Here is a 20724-nt window from a genome sequence, read left to right on the forward strand (position 1 = left end):
ACACTGTATTCATTCTTTTTGTACCTTTCTGTTGTGAACAGTACATTTACATTAGGACTCCTTACTAGGAGTTGATAACAGAAGATCTAAATTCCTCTCTTCTCTCCTATCTAGCTAACAATTCGTTGAAAGGTATTGTCTAAGGAAGTGCATTCACTGTTCAGCTCTGTGATTATACAGACTAAAGAGAGACCTGGAAGTTAGCACCAGGAAGTTCACCTTGTCTTTCTTGCTGCGGTTGCTTTTAAATGTTGTCTGTCTGTCAGTCTGTTGATAAAAGCACTAGTCAGCATTTGTTGAACCCTCCACCCATTCCCAGAGATCACCACATGACTCACTATTTCTGTTACTCTGTGGTGGTTTCCCTGACCTCCCTAAATAAAACAGATCCCAACTATCCAACCCACCCATCCTACTATTTGTTACCCTTATAATTTCCCAAGCTCCCATTACTATCTGGCCGACCATTTAACTTAATTCCATTTGACTGTGTGTCTTTGTGGAAATTTTAACTTTCATTCGGGTGGAAATTCTGACCTGTCTTTTCACTATTATCTCTCCTCAGCACCAGGACAGGTTCCTGAGACATGATAGGTGCACAGTAAAGAGTGTATTTATACAATGAATGGAAGAATATATGTACTGTGGTATGGAAAAAAAAGGGGGGAATTATTAACATAGCTGCCAAGAAAATAATAATACATGACATATATTCACAATGCGATTTGTCCACTTCATTTGTGAACTTTTCCTACAAACACCAACATACCGAAATAATTTCTGCTGCCTTCACAGGAGGTATACACTCAAAATACACAAAACCAAACTGGAATGTTTCACAAAGAAAAAACTGAAGTGATATAATTTCTAAGTAGTAACTTCACCTTTGACAATTTTATTTTGAATTGCAAGGTAAAATGAACAGATAGCATACTTTTTAAAATTCTGTTTCTATGTTTATTATTAATGCTTTATATTTTCAGATTCAGTGAAGATAAAAGGTAGCATTCAGAAGAAAGTTTTAACACCGTCCCTCTCCCTCATACAGTCACTTAAATGGTAATTCTTTGAGTCAGTCTGACTCTCCACATGATATAAAATGAAAGTGTTGCTAATAAAATATCTTTCAAAGAGTATTTGGCCTAAGTTTTCTTTTCTAAATGAGAAGAGATGAGAGAGACAGATTCCCACATATGTCCCACTAGGATACACCCAATAAGGACATCTGGAGCTCATGTTTGACTATAGAACCTGAGGCTGACTCACTTAGAGCAATCAAGCCATCCTCAATATCCAGAAAACAGTCAAAGCAATCGAGCCTCTGGCTGTGGGAGGGGAAAAAGAAAGAGACAGAGAGAGAAAGTAGCAGAGGGTTGCTCCTCCTATATTTCCTTGATTCATCTTGGGAATCAAACTCAAGTCGAATAGATGCTAAGATGACACTCTATCCACTAATGTACCATCCAGGGTATATTGAATCTAAGTTTTTAAATTCAAACCAAATACGTGGTAAAACACGTTTCCTATCCCTACATCAACAATTTTCAATATACATAGTCTAGATAATTAATGCGGTATTTTTATTTACTGATTTTTAGAGAAAGGACTGGAGACAGAGAGACAGAAGAGAAATAGAGAAAGAGAGGGGCAGAAGCAGAAAACATCAACTCATAGTAGACACTTCCTGTACGTGCCTTGAACAGACAAGACCAGGGTTTCAAACTGGGAAACTTTGCATTCCAGATCGACGCTTTATCCACTGCACCACCACAGGTCAGGATCTAGATAATTTACCCATTCTGTTTCTTCTCAGTCCTGATTCTAAATACAACCACAAGGGTAGCTGGAACTAAATTTAGAACAGCAGGGGTTCTATATAGAACCTGGTAAGTAATGCCTGACCAGGAGGAGGCGCAGTGGATAGAGTGCCTGACTGTGACACTGAGCACCCAGGTTTGGAACCCCGAGGTTGCCAGCTCAGCTCGGGCTCATCGGGCTTAAGCACGGGCTCATCACCTTCAGCGCCCGGTCGCTACCTGAGCATGGGATCACAGATCTTATGCTAGCTTGAGCCAAACTCACTAGATTGCAGCCCAAGGTCACCTGTGTGAGCAAGGAATCCCTAGCTCTGCTATATCCCCCCTGTCAAGGCACATATGAGAAAGCAATCAGTGAACAAGTAAGGTACAGTCCAAAGGAATTGATGCTTCTCATCACTCTCCCTTCATATCTGCACCTATCTGGCTCTCTCTCTATCTCTCTGTCTCTGTCACAGACACACACAAACACACACACACACACACACACAAACAGTAGTTCATCTAACACTAACTCTATCCCATAATATTCCTTTTTATTTACTATAAATTCATTTTTACAGAAATAAAGATTTTAATGAATGGTTGGCTTCTGGTCCTGACTCATTAGCTCCCTTAGTTAGAGTGTCATCTTGAAATGGTAGAGATGGCAGATTCTGTTCCCGGTCAGGGCACATTTGGGAAGCAAACATTGAGGGCACTGCTAAGTGGAACAACAAATGAATGCTTCTCTCTGTCTCTCTCTCCCTTCCTCTTGCTGTCTAGGGAAAATCGCTAGGGAAAATCAATCCATAACATTTTCTAAAAATTTGAAAAGGGTTTGTTTCCAAGGAAAAAACCCTAACCACAATGTCATTTACACAGATCACACATAGTTAAGTACTAATTTTGGACTGTAAGAAATGTAAACACAAATCAGAAGAATTTAGATATAAAAGACTAGATGCGCTATTCTAATCCCAAATTTTAAGATCTTAATATGGCACAGGCTCATTGTAAAAATATGATATCTCTGTGGTCCATAGGATTTTAAAAGGATCACTAAGACCCACACTGTGTCTTAGAGCTTCTCTCTTTGAGTATCAAGTCATTCTTCTTATAAATATGCAAATATAGGGCCTATTGTGATTACATCACATTACATGGCAAAATTAAAAAAACTTTTCAAATGTAATTAAGGTCCCAAATAATGTGAATGTAGTTAAGTACAAAGGAGACTATCTGTGGGGGCCAGACCTTTAGAGGAGTCTTGGGACTTAGCTGAGCTCTGAGACTAGAACCTGAAGAGAACCTCTCGTTTTCCATTCCCGACTTTTAAGAAGCCATCCCTCTGGAGTACAGAAGGTGCAGGGAAATGAACTCTCAACAGCCACAGGCACTTGGAAGACGACCTCAAGCCTTAACTAGCACCACAGGCCTACACTGGCATCTTGTGGCAGCCCAGGAAACTCTGAGAGGAGGCCGCCCAAAGCCATGCCCAGATTTCTAACTCATGGAAACTACAAGGTAATAAATGTTCTTTTCATTAAGTTCCTGTGTTTGTGCTCATTTGTTATGCACCAATACTAAAAGAGAAGAGTATCAAAGCATGTTTTGTTAAAAATCACCTTGGCCTGACCTGTGGTGGCGCCTTAGATGAAGCATGGGCCCGGAATGCTGAGGATGCGGATTCAAAGAACTGGGCTTCCTGGTCAGGGAACATATGGGAGTTGATGATTCCAGCTCTTTGCCCCCTTTTCTTTCTCTCTCTCTCTCTCTCTCTCTCTCTCTCTCTTCTCTGTGAAATAAATAATGTCTTTAATAAAATTTTTAAAGAGATAGTGTAAACCAGTAAAAATTGAAACCTTTGTTCAGAAAATATACAGAAACATGTTATGACAATAAAGAATTTTCTCCCATAAGGCAGAGATTATCAAGCTCTATTCTTTAAAAATCAAACCAAACTATACTAAAGCTCTACCAGAAACATGCTTTGTCCATACACAGGGATACGTTTAAAGATAAAATGATACAAAAAAAAGCCCTGGCCGGTTGGCTCAGTGGTAGCGCGTCGGCCTGGCGTGTGGGGGACCCGGGTTCGATTCCAGGCCAGGGCACATAGGAGAAGCGCCCATTTGCTTCTTCACCCCCCCTCCTTCCTCTCTGTCTCTCTCTTCCCCGCCTCGCAGCCAAGGCTCCATTGGAGCAAAGATGGCCCGGGCGCTGGGGATGGCTCCTTGGCCTCTGCCCCAGGCGCTAGAGTGGCTCTGGTCACAACAGAGCGACGCCCCAGAGGGGCAGAGCATCGCCCCCTGGTGGGCAGAGAGTCGCCCCTGGTGGGCGTGCCAGGTGGATCCCGGTCGGGCGCATGCGGGAGTCTGTCTGACTGTCTCTCCCCTTTTCCAGCTTCAGAAAAATACAAAAAAAAAAAAAAAAGATAAAATGATGCAAAAATATAATCCATAAAAACATAAATCTTAAAGCTAGAATGGCTATTTTACTAACACAAATTAGTCTTCAAAATAAATTATATTACCAGGTATACAGATAAATAATTTATAATAAAACCTACAATTCATCAAATGACATTAATGAAAAACTAATGAAATTCAAATAATTCAGAAATCCACAATAAAAACTGAAAGCTAGCATTCCTCTCTTGAAAAAAAAAATTTTACTGATATTTAGAAACTATGCCACCAAACATCAACAGAACACCTAGCCTTGCAACACTACACTGAAACAAGACAATAGACAATCTGCTAAACATTAAAATAAATATCAGTAAATTTCATACAAATGAAGTAAAACAGAATATGTCTTTTAACCAAAAAATAAAATTAAAACTAAAACTATCCAATAAAAACAATGAAATATTTGAACTGACATTTCTAATCAAATATACAAAACCCCACATAGTTCATAAATGATGGAAAATAATAATTAACTGCAGCATATTTCCACCTGAATCGTAAAATTAAAAACACTGATCAGACTGTGGTAGGCAGATAGACAGACATGAGCTGAACAAGGACTATAGCCCAATGAACACAGGGTCACCTCCACAAAAGCAACAGGGGCATAGCAACAGGCAAACCTGAAAAAACAAGGTTCTTAACCCCAGGGTGACCTTTCCTTCACCAACACATCCCTGGTAAGGTGTATTGATCTCTCCCCTGACCTTTCCTCCACTGACAAGTTGATAGGCAGGTTAGATACCTTATAACTGTGGTTTCTGAGGAGTTAACTCCACTTGACATCCAACACTTTGTAATATTTGAAGATACACTAACAAGCAAAAAACAAAACAAAACCTCCTCTAATGCAAGAGGGGGAATAAAAAGAAGTTGTGTGAAGAGATACCAGTAACTTCAGCATTATCCAGAAATTAATCTTAGGTTACACCCTAAACTTAGTAAATTATAAACTACATTTAACTAGAAGCCCAGATGACTTTTCTGACTGTTAAAATCTGAGAAACACTCAAGGTATCTCTGAATAGATCAACCTGCATCATTACCCCTGTAGGAATAGGTGAAATCAAAACACCTGAAACCAGCTGGGCACCACAGCTAATGCCAAGTTCCTGAGGATGGCTTCTAACACACAGCAAAAGACTTCATATTGTGCTCTCTCAACTGGAACAATACCGAGTCATTTAGAAGGCAAAAAATGGTGTTGATGTCAATTTGCAATTGCAGCCAGTTTAATTCAATTTCACTTTAGTTTCTTGGAGCTCAGTGTCCTATCTCCCCACAGAAATAGAGTAAGTATCCACTGTCCTTTCATTCAGTGTAAATAGCCAGGCAAAGGCAGCCCGAATCAAATTTCTCCATCCCAGCCCTGCACGGTGCCGGCAGCAGGTGTTTCCCGGGCCCCCAGGCAGGTCCGCAGGCCTGGCACTGGCGGGAGGGGTGGGGGGTGGGGGGTGCCAGGAGGAAAGGGTGACCAGGACTGAGGCACGGAGTGGGGGACTGGGTCGCAGGGGTGTGTGTACCCTGGCCCTGGGATGGGGGAGAAAGGGAAACCTGGAACAGGAACCACAAGCAGGGAGTGAGCTTGCAGGAGCTCAGGGCGGGGACAGAGCCCCGAAAACAGGCAGCAGAGCAGCACCAGGTGGAGTCTAGAGGTGCAGCCACCAGCCCAGCTATGGACCTGGAGAACATGCCCGTCTGGGGTGCGCGCATTATACTGCAGGTCACACTTACCAGTCCCGTGTAGGAGGGACCTCCAGACGCTCTCCCGATGGGGCTCTGCTTTTCCTGTCCTGGCGAGTCCAAACTTCCCACGCGGAACCCGGTGAGTAAGTCCGCACCCGCGCCCTTATCTGTGGCGCCCGCCGCGTGCAACTGTTCGCGGAAAGCCGCTAGGGGCGCCCATGCACTGCAGGCACCTTTCAGGGCAGTGGGTCTCTCTGGAGGGCGGCTGGAGTCCGTGGCCAGGCACATTGGTGGCAAAGACCCCTTGTCGCACTCTGAGGGAACTTGGGGTTGTGCCAGAGGGGACTAGGCTGCAGCCTCCTGGTGGTCTCCCCACTTTCATTTCCGCAGCTTACCTGTAGGCGACTCTGGGGTCTTCATCGCTTTCCCTGACTAGAGGATTTGGCAGTTGGTGGGATTCTGGGGGACTGGACGCAGACGGGGTGGTGTAGGGGCCATTCTTGACCACACATACACACAGTGAGGGTTAAGAAAGACATCCTTGTTAGTGTAATGCGGTGAATGGTCCAGAAGGAGATGTGCATTTTTCTGTGTCTGTACCAGCTTTTTAAAGAAGGTGCTCAGTAAGTCCCCTATATCCTAAACTTTATTGGAATTACACATGTAATTTACCTTTACTATATAGCTTTTTAAAAAATTGCTCCTGTATAAAAAGGATGATTTGATGAAATATGGGACATACAATTAGTAACGTTGCTACCTTAAGCCACTAAGAACACAGGACGCCTAGTTAAAACTGAATTTTCAAAATTATAAGGAATACCTTTTCAAAGGAGATTTGTTGCAGAAAATATCGGGATATACTTATACCAAAAAGTATTCATTGTTTATCTGAAGTTCAGATTTACCTTAGCGGTGTGTGCTACACTGCATTTATTCTTTTTGTACCTTTCTCTTCTGAACAGTACCTTTACATCAGGACTCCTTCCTGGGAGTTGATAACAGAAAATCTAAATTCCCCTCTTCTCTCCTATCTAGCTAAAAATTGTTGAAAGATATTGTCTAAGGAAGTGCATTCGCTCTTCAGCTCTGTGATTATACAGACTAAAGAGAGACCTGGAAGTTAGTACCAGGAAGTTCACCTTGTCTTTCTTGCTATGGTTTTTTTTTAATTGTGGTCTTTCTGTCTCTTGATAAAAGCACAACTAGTCAGCATTTGCTGAACCCTTGACCCATTCCCAGAGATCACCACATGGCTCACTATTTGAGTTACTTTGTGATGGAGGTTTCTCCTGACCTCACTACGTAAAAGAGATCCCAACGATCTGACAGACCCATCCTACTCTTTCTTACCCTTCTGTTTCCCAAGCACCCATTACTATCTGGACGACAGTTTAACATAATTATATTTGACTGTGAGCCTTTGTGGGAAATTTAAGTTTCGTGTGGGAAATTCTGACCTGTCTTTTCACTGTTACCTCCTCAGCACCAGAACAGGTTCCTGAGGCATGATACGTGCACTGTAAAGACTGAATGTATACAATGAATGGAAGAATATAGGTACTGTGGTATGGGGAAAAGGGGAGCTATTAACATAGCTGCCAAGATAATAATAATACATGATAGAGAAGATTCCTCAGTTTTCTAACATGGAACAGTACCTTTCATAAATTTCCTACAGTTTTTCTTCTACACCATGAGAATCACCCCCTTCATTCGTGAGCCTTTCCTACAAACACCATCATACAGAAATAAAAGAGTTGCCAATACAATATTTTTCAAGGAGGATTCCACCTCAGTTTCATTTAAGAATTGAGATGGAATGAGATAGTGAGAGAGATTCCCGCATATGTCCTGACCAGGATTCACCCAGTAAGGTCATCTGCAGCTGATGTTTGAGTATGGAACTGTATTTAGCACCCGACACAGGCCATGGGAGGGGAAAAGAAAACGGAGGGGGAGAGAGAGAGGGCTAGAAGCAGATGGTCACTTCTCTTGTATTTCCTTGATTCGCCTTTGGAATCAATCTCAAGTTGCTCATAGGCTAGGCTGACACTCTAGCCACTGAGACACCTGCTAGGGTTGATGGAACCTCAGTCTTAAAATTCAAACCAAATATGTGGTTAAACACATTTCCTATTCCTATATCCACAATTTTCAAAATTCATATTTCAAATAATTTGTGCCGGTGTTTTATTTACTGACTTTTAGAGAGATGATGGGGGGAGAAAGAGAGAGAGAGAGAGAGAGAGAGAGAGAGAGAGGAGAAATAGAAAAGAGGGGGGCGGAAGCAGGAAGCATCAACTCACAGTAGGTACTTCATGTATGTGCCTTGACTAGATAAGGCCAGGGTTTCAGAATGGCCACCTCAACGTTCGAGATCAATGCTTTATACACTGCAGCACCACACAACTGGCTATAGATAATTTGAACATTCTGTTTCTCCTCTGTCCTGATTCTTAATACAACCCCAAGGGCAGCTGGAACTAAATTTAGAGCAATCGTGGTTCTATACAGAAACTAGTAAGTAATGCCTGACCGGGCAGAGGTGCAGAGGATAGATCATCAGACTGGGATGCTGAGGATCCAGGTGAGAAACCCCGTGGTCGCACCAGCAAGAGCGCACTCATGAGGCTTAAGCTCAAGATTTTCACCCTAAACGCCAGGTCCCTAGCCTCAGTGTGGGATTATACACCTGAAACTAGGGACGCTAGATTGAGCCCAATTCACTGACTTGAAACTCAAGGTTGCTGGTGTGAGCAAGGGGTCACTAGCTCTGCTATACCCCCCCTTGTCAAGGCACATATTGGAAAGCAATCAGTGAACAACTAAAGTGCAGTAAAAAGGAACTGATCCTTCTCATCTCTTTCCTTTTCCAGCCCTCTCTCTGTCTCTCTGTCTCTGACACACACAAAACAACAACAGTAGTTCATCTAACACTAAATCTTTCCCATAATATTCCTTAATATTTATTATACACTCATTTTTCCAGAAATAAAGATTTTATAGGAATGGTTGGCTTCTGGTCGTGACTCATTAGCTCCCTTGGTTAGAGTGTCATCCTGAAATGGCAAAATTGCAGGTTCTGTTCCCGGTCAGGGCACATATGGGAAGCAAACACTGAATGGACTGCTAAGTGGAACAACAATTGAATGCATCTCTCAGTCTCTCTCTCCCTTCATCTTGCTGTTTAGCTAAAATCAATCAAAATTTTCTTAGAAATTTGAAAAGGTTTTGCTTCCAAGAAAATAACCCTAACTACAATGTTATTTACATAGATCATGCTCAGTTAGTACTAATTCCGGACTGTACGAAATCTAAATACCATTCAGAAGAATTTAGAAATAAACTAGATGTGCAATTCTAATCCCAAATTTTAAGATCTTAACAAAACAATGACTGATCAACAGGATTTTAACAGGATCTCTAAGATCTACTCCGTGTTACAGAGTCTCTCTCCTTGAGAATAAAGTCCTTCCTCTTATGAATATGCAAATATATCGCCTATGTGATTATGTCACATTACATGGCAAAATTAAAAGACTTTTCAAATGTAATTAAGGACCCCAATCAAGGGAATTTAGTTAAGCACAAAGGAGACTATCTTGGGGGCCAGACCTTAGAGGGGGCTTGGGACATACCAGAGCTCAGAGACTGGGACCTGAAGGGAACCTCTCGCTTCCATTGCTGGCTTTGAAGAAGCCTTCCCTCTGGAGTACAGAAGCTGCAGGGAAATGAACTCTCAACAACCACAGGCACTTGGAAGATGACCTCAAGCCTTAACTAGCACCACAGGCCTACACTGGCATCTTGTGGCAGCCCAGGGAACTCTGAGAGGAGACCGCCCAAAGCCATGCCCAGATTTCTAACTCATGGAAACTGCGAGGTAATAAATGTTCTTTTCATTAAGTTCTTGTGTTTGTGCTCATTTGTTTTACACCAATAGTAGAAGAAAAGAGTATCAAAGCAATTTTTTTGTTAAAAATCACCTTGGCCTGACCTGGGTTGGTGCAGTAGATGAAGCATGGACCTGGCACAGTGAGGTTGTGGGTTCGAAGCCCTGGACCTGACTGATCAAGGAACCTATGGGAGTTGAGGCTTCCAGCTCCTTACACCCTTCTCTCTCTTCTCTGTGAAATAAGTAACGTCTTTAAAAATTTTTTTTAAATAGTCTAAAGCAGTACATATTGAAACCTTTGTTCAGAAAACATACAGAAAGATGTTAAGACCAATAAAGAATTTTCTCCCATAAGGCAGAGATGATCAAGCTCTATTCTTTAAAAACCAAAACCAACTATACAGAAAGTCTACGAGAAACAAGCTTTGTCCATACACATGGATAGGTTTAAAGATAAAATGATGGAAACATATAGTCCATAAAAACATAAATCTCAAAGCTAGAATGGCTGTTTTACTAACACAAATTAGTCTTCAGAAAAAATCACATTATTGGATATACAGATAAATAATGTATAATAAAAGCTACAGTTCATTACAAAGACATAATCACAAGTATATGACCCAATAACAAAACTTAAAAAGACATTATCGGAAAAAACTAATGGAATTCAAAGAAGACAGAAATCCACAATTACAACTGAAACCTAGCATTCCTCTATTAAAAATAATTTTAAAAAGAGAAAATCATATTTACTGATATTTAGAAACTATTCCACCAACATCAACAGAACACCTAGCCTCACAACTCTACACTGGAACATGAAAATAGACACTCTGCTAGACTTTAACGTAAATCTCAGTGAATTTCATAGAACTGAAGTGAGGCAGAATATGTCCTTTAACCAGAAAAAAAAATTAGAACAAAAACTATCTAATAAATGGACAAATTATTTAAACTGATATTTCTAAACAAATAAACAAAGAACCAGTTAGTTCATTAAAAGATGAGAAATACAGTTTAACAGCAGTATATGTCCACCTGAATTGGTAAAATTGAAATGACTGATCAGACTGTGTTAGGCAGTTAGACAGACACGAGCTGAACAAGGACTATAGGCCAAGGCATACAAGGTCACCTCCCAAATAACACCAGCGGCATAGCAACAGTCAGAACTGGGTAACAAGGTTCTTACCCCCAGGGGGACCTTTGTTCACCAACACATCCCTGGTCAGGTGGTTCAGACTCCCCTGATGTTTCCTCCACTGACAGGTTGCTAGTCATGCAGGTTAGATACCTGAGAAGGGGGAAGGTATCTCTGAATAGATCAACTTGCATCATTAACCCTGTAGGAATAGGTGAATTCAAAACACCTGGAACCAGCTGGGCACCACAACTAATGCCAAGTTCATGAGGATGGCTTCTAACACACAGCAAAAGACTTCATATTGTGCTCTCTCAACTGGAACAATACAGAGTCATTTAGAAGGCAAAAAATGGTGTTTATGTCAATTTGCAATTGCAGCAGTTTAATTCAATTTCACTTTAATTTGTTGGAGCTCCGTGTCCTATCTCCCCACAGAAAAAAAGTATCCACTGTTCTTTCATTCAGTGTAAATAGCCTGGCAAAGGGAGCCCGAATTCAATTTCTCCATCCCAGCCCTGCACAGTGCCCTCAGCTGACCTTTCCAGGGCCCCCAGGCAGGTCCGCAGGCCTGGCACTGGCGGGAGGGGTGGGGGAGCCAGGAAGAACGGGTGACCAGGACTGAGGAACGGAGCGGGGGACTGGGGCTCAGGAGTGTGTGTACCGTGGCGCTGGGTTGGGGGGGAGAACGGGAAACCTGGAACAGGAATCAGGAGCAGGGGGTGGGCATGCAGGAGCTCAGGGCTGGGACAGAGCCCCAAAACAGGCAGCAGAGCAGCACCGGGCAGAGTCTAGCTGTGCAGCCACCGGCCCAGCTATGGACCCGGCGAACTCTGACCCTCTGGGGCGCGCGCATTACTAGGCAGGTCACACTTACCAGTCTGGTGCAGGTGGAACCTCCAGCCGCTGTCCCGATGGGGCTCTGCTTTCCCTGTCCAGGCGAGTCCAAACTTCCCATGCTGATCCTGCGGAGTAAGACCGCATCCCTGCTGGTACAGGCCCTTGCCGCGCGCACCTGTCCCACGAGCGGCGCTCGGCACGCCCCTGCACTGCGGGCACCTTTCTGGGCGGTGGGTCACTCTGGAGCGCTCCAGGAACACGCGGGTGGGCACTCTGGTGGCGAAGACCCTTGGTTTCGCACTGAGGGATCTTGGGGTACTGCTAGCAGGGACTGGACTGCTACCTCCGTGTGTTCTTCCCACATTCATTACCTCAACTTGCCTGTAGGCGGCTCAGGGGTCTTCATCCCTTTCCATGTTTGGGGGATGTGGCAGGTGGTGGGACGCCTGGGGAAGGGACTCAGAGGTGAGGTGTAGGGGCCATTCTTGGCCAGACATAGATGCAGAGCATCCTCCAGGCAGGAGGGATTCTTTCAGGTTTTATTTCACTGTGCTCAGCAGATTCTCCTTTAACACTAGTATTTCCTCTTCCTCAGTAGATGTCACTGACTGCTGGGCTACAGCTACCTGCTACACGACAAGCTACATGGCACCAGTGTAGACATACTTCTTAGAAAGAAGATAATAGGAATGGGGGGAAAACGCCTTCATACAGACATATATTTCAGCAAAGATGACATGCTATCAAGCGAGAGGCATAGTAATACAGGACAGACACCTCACAGCCTTAGCCGATCTAGTGGCTTCTGCCAGGAAAAAAAAATTCACTTAATCCTGACAGATGCTCTCAGATCAATAAACTACAGTGGTGTTTAACAACAAAGGCTCTAGATATATTCTTTTAGAAAATTTCAATTACACAGTACAGTATTATCAACTACAGTCACCATGCTAGTTACCACTAGAGCTTCAGAATTTATTCACCATGGAACAAATGTTCTACCCTTTTACAGATTGCTCCCTATTCCTCCCACTCTTTAAACCCTGGCACCTAGTTTTCTATTCTCTAATTTTATGAATTCAGTTTCTATGTTTAGATTCCACATTTAAGTGGTACCATACAATATTTGTCTTTGTCTGGCTTATATCACTTAGTATAATGCTTCAACAGGTTCACCCATGTTTTTCAAATGATAGGATTTTCATCTTTTTTGAGTGTGAATAATAGATTAATGGATAAATAGATAGATGGTAGATACATAGATAGATGATCAGATCCTGAATTTCTTTCTTTTTTTTTTTTTTTGTATTTTTCTGAAGCTGGAAACGGGGAGAGACAGTCAGACAGACTCCCGCATGCGCCCGACCGGGATCCACCCGGCACGCCCACCAGGGGCGATGCTCTGCCCATCAGGGTGCGACGCTCTGCCCCTCAGGGGCATCCCTCTGCCGCGACCAGAGCCACTCTAGCACCTGGAGCAGAGGCCAAGGAGCCATCCCCAGCTCCCGGGCCATCTTTGCTCCAGTGGAGCCTTGGCTGCGGGAGGGGAAGAGAGAGACAGAGAGGAAGGAGGGGGGGGTGGAGAAGCAATGGGCACTTCTCCTATGTGCCCTGGCCGGTTATTGAACCCGGGTCCCCCACACGCCAGGCCGACGCTCTACCGCTGAGCCAACCAGCCAGGGCCCAGATCCTGAATTTACTCACATCTGCAATCACATAAATATATTATTTTTGGTATCTACTCATTCATCAATAGACACTTAGTTCGTTTCAATATTTGGCTATTATTAATAACACTTCAGGTAATATGGGAGTACAGATATCTCTTCAAGATGATTTCATTTCCTTTGGACTTATATTTAGAGGTATTATTGCTCGTTCATATGATACTTCTAGCTTTAATCTTTTCAGAAACCTCCATACTGTTTTTCCACAGTGGCTGAACCAGTTTACATCCTCACCAACAGTGGAAGAGTGTTCCCTTTTTCTTCACATCCTAAAGAGCAATTGTTACCTCTTGTCTTTTTGATGATAGACATTTAAAAAATGATGAGTTTGTTCCTGGCCAGTTGGCTCAGTGGTAGAGTGTCAGCCCAGCATCTGGAAGTCCCGGATTCACTTCCTGGCCAGAGCACACAGGAGAAGTGCCCATCTGCTTCTTCCCCCTTCCCCCTCTCCTTTCTCTCTATCTCTCTCTTCCACTCCTGCAACCAAGGCTCCGTTGGAGCAAAGTTGGCCCAGGCACTGAGGACGGCTCCATTTACTCCGCCTCAGGAACTAGAATGTCTCGAGCTGCAACAGAGCAAAGCCCCAGATGGGCAGAGCATCGCCACTGGTGGAAATGTTGGGTGGATCCTGGTCAGGCACCTGTGAGAATCTGTATGACTGCCTCCTCACTACTAACTTTGGAAAATAGAAAAAAAAATGATGTGTTTACATATCATTTTGGTTTTCATTTGCCTATTTCTGATTAGTGATATTGAATATCGTTGTATATACCTGATGGCCATTTGCGTCTTTTATAATCAAGTGTCCATTCAAGGTCCTTTGCCTTATTTTTTTGATTGCTTGTTTTATGCTATTGAATTATATTAGGGGTTAATAGTTTGGATATTATCCCCTTATTGTATGTGTGCTTTCCAAATATTTTCTCCCATTCCATAGGCTGCCTTTTCAATTTGTTGATGGTTTACTTTGCTGTCCAGAAGCCTTTTAGTTGTTGTACGTACCCACTTGTTAATTTTTGTCTTTGGTATCAAATCATTGCTAAGACCAATGTCAAAAGCTTAATACCTGCCTGACCAGGCAATGGTGCAGTGGATAGAACGTCTGACACTGGGACATGGAGGACCCAGGTTCGAAACCCTGAGGTTGCCAGCTTCAGTGTGGGCTCATCTGATTTGAGCAAAGCTCACCAGCTTGAGCCCAAGCTCACTGTCTTGAGCAAGGGGTCACTGAGTCTGTTGTAGCCCTCCCTAAGGCAAAGCACATATGAAAAAGCAATCAATGAACAACTAAGAAGCTGCAATGAAAAATTGATGCTTCTCATCTCTCTCCTTTCCTGTCTGTTTGTCTTTATCTGTCCCTTTCTCTGTCTCTGTCTTTTATAAAAAAATAAAAAAAAAAAAGGAGGAAGAGTAGTGATTTTGTTTTGTTTCTGGTTTTAAAAGAAATGTTTCAGTGTTTAGCTATTAATTATGACGTTATCTATTGACTGAGACGATTTTATTGCTTCCTTTTAATTCAGTATGCCTTATACATATATATTTTCTTCTTGCAGTTGCTAGACTCCTAGTCTAGAGAGAAACTTATCTACTCTAGTAATTTTTATCTTCTGGTTTATTTAAAACATTTGCATTTAAAATAATTAGAGAACTCCCTCTTATCCATGGAGGATTTATCCAAGACCCCAGTGAATGCCTAAAATTGCATATTATATTAAACCTTGTATACATTATTATTTTTATCTATACATACATACTTATTATAAAGTTTACTTTATATATTAGTCACACTAAGGGACTAACAACAATAACTACCAATGAAATAAAACAATTATCCCTGCCCAGGTAGTGGTACAGTAGACAAAACATTGAACTGGGATGCTAAGGATCAGGTTCAAAACCTTGAGGTTGGTGGGTTGAGCACAGGTTCATCTGACATAAGTGTGGGAACATCAACATTACCCCATGGCCATTAGCTTGAGCCCAAAAGCCACTGAATAGAAGCTCATAGTCGCTGGCTTAAACTCAAGATTGCTGCATGAGCGAGGGGTCACTAGCTAAGCTAGAGCCCCCTCAGTCAAAGCACATATAAGAAAGCAATCAATAAACAACTAAAGTACTGTAAAAAAGAATTGATGTTTCTCATCTCTTTCCCTTCCTGGCTGTCCCTGTCTCTTTCTTTCATAAGTAAGTAAATAAATAAATTAGAGCAGTATACTGTAATAAAAATGATAGAAGTATGGACTCTGCCTCTTTCTGATACTCGATCTGATAACTGAGACGGTTACTAAGTGATAATGGGTAGTTGGGGTCTATGGTGTGGATACACTGGACAGAGCTGAACAGAGCTGGATGGTGAGAGATTTCATCATGTTACACATGATGCAATTTTAAATTTGTGAATTGTTTATCTGGAATTATCCATTTAATAATTTTAAAATGCTGTTGTCCACAGGTAACTGAAATTGAGGAGAGCCAACACCGTGAATAAGGGAGACTGCTGTGTTGATATGTTAGTGCTTAGGTCTGCCATTTTACTTTTTGTGTTTTCTATAGCAGTTCTTGTTTCTCTGTTTCTCTTTTCTTGATTTCTTGTGGATTACTAGAAAGGTTTTTTTAATTCCACCTTGACTTATTTATAATGTTTTCGCGTGTATCTCTTCTTATACTTTTCACAGTGGTGCTCTGGATTACTGTATTATTTTGTAACTCATAATAGTCTACTTGTGTCACCCTTTTATCACTTAAGAAAAATGGGGAAATCTCACTTTTATTTAATTTATTTATCTTCCATCACTTTTTAAAATAATTTTAGAAACTATTTTCCACTGATTTTTGAGAGAGAGGAAGGAGGGAAGGAAGAAAGAGGGAGAAACAACTCACTTCACTTAGTTGTTCTATTTATTTGTGTGCTCATTGTGTCTTGTACATGCCCTGACCGGTGTTTGAATGTGCATCCTTGGAGCTCTGGGACAACGCTCTATCCACTGACACACTTGGATAGGGCCTATCTTTTTTCATTTTTAAATGTTATTTTCTTGACTCTTAATTTTTGATTTAACCACGAAATATGACTTAGAGAAGTCATAAAGGGAAAGCAGAGTGTATTACATGTACTCTAACTTTTTCTCTGTTGTTGTTTTTTCCTGATATTTTTGGGCTATTTCTTTTATCATTTCCTCTTTGTTTAAACTTCCTTTAGTCATTCTTTAAAAATAGGAACAAATTCTTTAGTTTTCTTTGCTCTGACTGATTCCCTCTTCTTGATTCCACTCCTCATGCTCTTATCCCTTGGGGGGTCTGGGGGCCCAGTGCAGAAGAACACTGGCACTGGCTGCTCACTGTTGTTACTTCACATCTGTGCTGGGCGAGGGAAGAACCTACTTGAGCTCCTTCTGCTGCTATGCTGGGGGTCAGGAAATGACTGGTATTCCATATTCCTAGTCCTGGAGTAGTGTCATTCAGTTCACCTTTTTTAAAAAAAATTATATTTCAGAGTTCTCCTTTGATCCTCTCAAACAGTTTTTGAAGGTTTATAATTGCATTTGGTGAAAAATATAAACAGGGAGAAATAGGTCAACCTTGTCATCTGAAGACCAAAAGTCATATACTGACTTGTGACTCCAGGTCCTTACCCAATTTAACAATGCCCAATGCAAAACAAATACACAAATAAGCTAACCAACCAACACACTACTGGAAATGCCTTAGATTCAGGCTTATGCTGAGAGTCCTTTAATACTGTGCTTTATACATAAACTTCAAGGAAAATAAGAGGTTTCACAAGAATCTAAAACATACTGCCAATAAAGGGGCATTGCTCTGTTGCAATTGGAGCCATTCTAGTGCCTGAGTTGAAGGCCATGGAACCGTCCTCAGCGCCCGGGCCAACCTTGCTCCAATGGAGCCTTGGCTGGGAGGGGAAGAGAGAGACAAAGGAGAGGGGGAAGGATGGAGAATCAGACGGGAATCGAACCTGGGAGTTCAACAAAGCCAGGCTGATGCTCTGTTATTGAGCTAACCAGCCAGGGCTTCAAGAATATTTTGTTATTTTATTTTGCTTTCTATCTGCCCATGTAACAACATTCTACAGTGTGAATATGATTTTATCATAGAAAGGACATATGATAACATCTATCCTATGCTCAAGGCACTGAGAACTAGGCTTGTTGCTAGCATTAAGGAGATGCTATTACCTTTTCAGCCTTGTCCACTAAATTTTCAAGTATGCAAGGGGTCATTTATTGGCATTCAGTAAATTAATGCCTTATAAGAAAAAAATTAATTGTAGTCTAATTCTATTAATTTGATTGATATTATATATTGTTATTATTGCATTTTTAAGGAAAGGGAGATTTAAAAAAAGGAAGAGGGAGGGATACAGCCAAAGCAACTTTGTGAAGTGAAATAATTGAGCTCAGTTCTCTTTTTTTTTTCTTCTTATATTTATATATTTTCTTTTTTTTTTTTTAAATAAATTTTTATTAATGGTAATGGGATGACATTAATAAATCAGGGTACATATATTCAAAGAAAACATGTCTAGGTTATTTTGTCATTAAATTATGTTGCATACCCCTCACCCAAAGTCAGATTGTCTTTCGCCACCCTCTATCTAGTTCTCTGTGCCCCTCCCCCTCAGTTCTCTGCTTGCAGCATGGAAGGGAAATGATTTGGAAATTCAGGACTCTAGTGAATGTTCCATAATTATTTTCACTCTCTGTTCTGCAATTGTTTTTTCTGACATATACGGAAAATGTGGAAAACAATACTTATGTTTATTTGTGTTCTTCATCTAATTTAGGGCTTTAACATAGGTGATCTAGGCTATAGGTCAGCCTCTATTTGTGACCTAATTTCTTTCAAAATTCCAGAATTTCTTGACTTGTATAACTGGTGAAACCACTGAGAAGAAAATGATTAAGGTATGAGTCACTATAACCATGTAATGACCTGTTTCTTCAGCCACTGCAGAAATGGCAAAGGGGAGAAAATAATTGAGTATAACTGATAGTTAAAGAAGATTTTACCTTTTATTGAGTTCGAAGTACTTTCTTCATGCAGTTGTACAAATATTTAATTGCATTTTCTTGCCAGAATTTTAATCTTTTTATTTCAGAAAGCTTGAGTTGTTTCTGAACATTACATTTCATTTTTGCATAGATAATAGTTGCTTCACAAAGTTCTATAAAAAGATATGCTTATAGAATGCTGGGACAGAGTAGATAAAAGTTGCTTTGTTTGCTTTCACACCAATGCCATGGTGTACAGTACTTGGATTTTCTTGCTACTATGGACAAATCAAATTAAGTCAAATCTGTATTAATCTTATCATTGAAATCTATTTATTTTTTAACAAGACAATGTTGTACATGCTTTTCTCCAACCAATGAACTCTGAGATTTATATAAGAACTTTTAGCAAGATGATTACACCAATATATAAATAGCCTCCACTGTGCTAACTTGAAAACAATGTATAATATACATTTTTCTATATGTTTGTATGTATATATAAATATATTATAAATATCTGTGGGTATGTATACATATACAATAATGTAATAATATACATCTCTCTATATGTGACACAATTAGGTTTACAGTTGTGTGTACACCGAATAGAGTTTCTTTTTGTATTATCATTTATTTATTATTGTATTATTTTCCACATGAAGAACTATAAATCTACTTTTGTCATCCTGCATACACACAGACACAGTTGGCCATTTGCCTCTGTGGCTAATGCAGCTACAGATTCAATCAGCTGCTAGATTGACATTTTTTTCTAGTCTCATCATTGCAGCTTGACAGGTGGGATGGATAATCCACTGGGGATGCTGAGAGCCCCAGTTTGAAACCCTGAGTTTGCTGGCTAGAGCATGAGGTCATGGGCTCAAGAAAAGGCTTGCAAGCTTGAGCATAGGGTCACTGGCTTGAGTGCAGGATCAAAGACATGATCCCAACGTCACTGCTTTAAGCCCAAAGGTAGCTGGCTTGGAGCCCAAGGTTGCTGGCTAGAGCCCCCATGGCTGACTGGAAGACCAAGGCTGTTGGCTTGAGTCAGGTGGTCACTCACACAGCTTGAGCCACTGGTCAGGGCACATATGAGAAAGCAATGAATGTACAACTGAAGTGAAACAGCTATAAGTCAATGCTTCTCCTTCCCCTTCTCTCTCCCTTACTTTCTCTTGCTTAATAAAAAATACGGTGTTGTGAACATAGAATGTGCAGCTTGCCTATTATGTTTGCATCTGTACTAAACATTTACAGAACTTTTTCTGTATCTTATTCCCTAAACATAAGGTGACCAATTGTCCTCCTTTAGTGAGGACAGTCCTTCTTTTGTAAGTTCCATCTCCCTTGAAAAGTGTCCTCCTACATGTCCTCCTTTTTGATATTGGAAGACTAATCTGTAAATGTCCATATTCTATCGATGCAGAGTCGATCCATTCGTGTGATGTGACATCTTTTATCTAAATGAGTACTTTTTTCTTAAAATTATTAAAAAATAATAGGCATGTAAGAATAATTACAATATAAAATATTACAAATATTTTATTATGAATTTATCATTATAGTGTATTATTTTTGCAATGAATAAAAGGTTATTTATGATATTGTTTTCTTCAATTTATTTTTGTCCTCCTTTTCATTGTAAAAACGTTGGTCACCTTACTAAACAGCACAGTATCACAATTATTTACAAAGCATTTTCATTGTATCAGATATTATAATTAATGTACAGGTGAGTTAAAGTGTACGATGGATTTTTATAAGTTATAGGCAAATACAGTCCCTTTTTATTTAAAGAACTTGGAACCAATCCCTGTGGATATTGAGGGATGACTGTATGCTTTTAACTGACATGTTCATTTTAATATTTGTCCAATGAAGCAGTTTCTCTTATCATGAAGAATACACAATAAATCAGAGCTGTTTAGAAATAAATTATATTTTTTATTACATTAAAATTATTTTTATTGTCACATGTGAACTTCCATTTGGCATCTTCATACATCTGCATTCACATAATTGTAGTCATTATGCACATGGATTTTCTGGTTCTGAAATCAGATTATAAACATTTCTACTGTTTTTGCAACACTCCATAGATGTCTATTCCAATTACAGTGTTATTCTCTGTTGATATTCTAATATAA

At 40.8% G+C, this 20724-nt stretch overlaps 1 pseudogene; it reads left to right on the plus strand.

Annotated features, from left to right (window-relative positions):
• The window catches only part of LOC136392175 (rho GTPase-activating protein 20-like), a 70602-nt pseudogene that overhangs the window by 37511 nt on the left and 12367 nt on the right, over window positions 1-20724 (plus strand).

This window comes from Saccopteryx leptura, chromosome 1, assembly GCF_036850995.1.
Source record: "Saccopteryx leptura isolate mSacLep1 chromosome 1, mSacLep1_pri_phased_curated, whole genome shotgun sequence".
Classification (NCBI taxonomy): Eukaryota; Metazoa; Chordata; class Mammalia; order Chiroptera; family Emballonuridae; genus Saccopteryx; species Saccopteryx leptura.